The 1,728-nt window shown below is 40.7% G+C and overlaps 1 pseudogene; it reads right to left on the bottom strand.

The window, feature by feature from the left end:
- Window positions 1-736: 736 nt before the first annotated feature.
- LOC120925182 lies at window positions 737-871 on the bottom strand (annotated as a pseudogene).
- Window positions 872-1,728: the final 857 nt, after the last annotated feature.

Here is a 1,728-nt window from a genome sequence, read left to right as displayed (position 1 = left end):
ACCCACCCAAGTAATATGTGGGGCTCCCCCGAAGGGAGACCCCATGAGAGCAGGCGAACTAAGCCAGAAGACCATGTCCACCCACTCCAAAGACTTCAGGGCAGGCCCGAGGACCCGCACCCTACTAATCACGCTGTTACAATAACGTGACACCAAACAAAAAAATACATAAAGTGACACACACAGGGATAAATAATAAGAAAGTGGGGGAGAAGGAAGATGAGGGAGAGTGAAAGTGATCAAGAAAAAATGTCTCTGGTCCCAGCCAAAAGGCACAGCCCTAGAGGCAGGTGTAAAAAAAAGTGTGTATGGTGACGTGACCAAGGTGCCACACTCGAAGTGCCCTCTTAAACACTTGTGCAAGTACGGCACCCCTGGACTGCCACTCCAGGGGCACAATTACCATAGGCCTTTTAATTTACAACCCTGACCAGCAGCCCGGACAGTCACAGTCCCCTTCCCCACCAGGAAGGAACGAGAGCTCCGGAAGCTCAGGGGGAGAGAGACTATAAGCCCCCCCCTCGTCGCCTCTTTCACTCCCTACCTAATTATACTCGGGAGGTACTAGCCAAAATCCTCAAACCCCCCCTTAACAGTAGGGTGGGTCGATGTTCCCTCTCAAGAAACTGGCAGGTTAGGAACTGCATCAAATCCAGGCCAGAAGGCCAGGGACCCGACCCTTCAGCTTCGACCGCATGTTTCTCTGTCCCGATCAGAAGGCTTTCACCTCCACGCCAGCAGGTTTTGCATCCGCCACCACCATCCCTTTCCACCTCGCCGTGTACTACGGACGGTTAGCATAGCGCCACCTCCTGGCAAATGATAAGAACAGATACTACACTTGATCTTAGCCAAAAGGCCGAGAAGTGATATAAATTGGCTCTAAAAAGACAAAAGTACAGAAAATCACATACTTATACAAAACAATTATAAAAATATTTAAAAACATTTGTATATATGAATGCATTGAGCTAGCAGCATGATAGAACCCATAATCCAGCCCAACCCAAAACTGCCCCCCGACACTGAAAATCTCCAACACCTACCCCGGCACCACCAAGAGGCCGAGCCAACACCAGGACCACCTTTGAGTCAGGGTTTGTAAGAAACTCTAAGGATCCTCGCATATCAGCTTAGATCGTAAATTAAAGGTCTGGACAGTTAGTGAAATAAACAATATAAGATTGAGAAAGAGAGAGATAGAGAAAAATAACATATTAACAAATTGGGTTTCAAAATGATCTATATTAATTACTGCACATACAAACTAATAATAATCCCCAATATATTTAATTATATTGAAGTAATTATATGCATGATTACGTAAATCATTTTACATATATTGGTTTATGTATTTTAATAATAATTTTTCTTTCATAATATATTCATTATATATTGTTTTGGATATTCATAAAACTAATAATACATATAAATTATTATGATAAAGGTTACAAATATGAGATCCTATGAAAAGTTTAAAAGTATAGAAATTGTATTTGTGAAATAGTACATGGGGTTAAATTCCACATTACCTAGTTTAAAAAATTTAAAAATAAGATAGTTAGTGTGGGTATATTTTCTTAAAGTAATAGATCTTAGGAATCTTAGGAATCACCAATAAGTCTGAAGAGAATGACAGAATTTAGACAGTGTTTGATAGTTTATGGCTTTCAGCTAAGCCAAAGTCAAAAGGTGATTCACTAATTAAATAAAGTACATTTTTATAAA

Source organism: Rana temporaria, chromosome 1 (assembly GCF_905171775.1).
Source record: "Rana temporaria chromosome 1, aRanTem1.1, whole genome shotgun sequence".
In the NCBI taxonomy this organism is placed as follows: domain Eukaryota; kingdom Metazoa; phylum Chordata; class Amphibia; order Anura; family Ranidae; genus Rana; species Rana temporaria.
The sequence above is the reverse complement of the archived record's forward strand: the minus strand, read 5'-3'. Positions and strand labels throughout refer to the sequence as shown.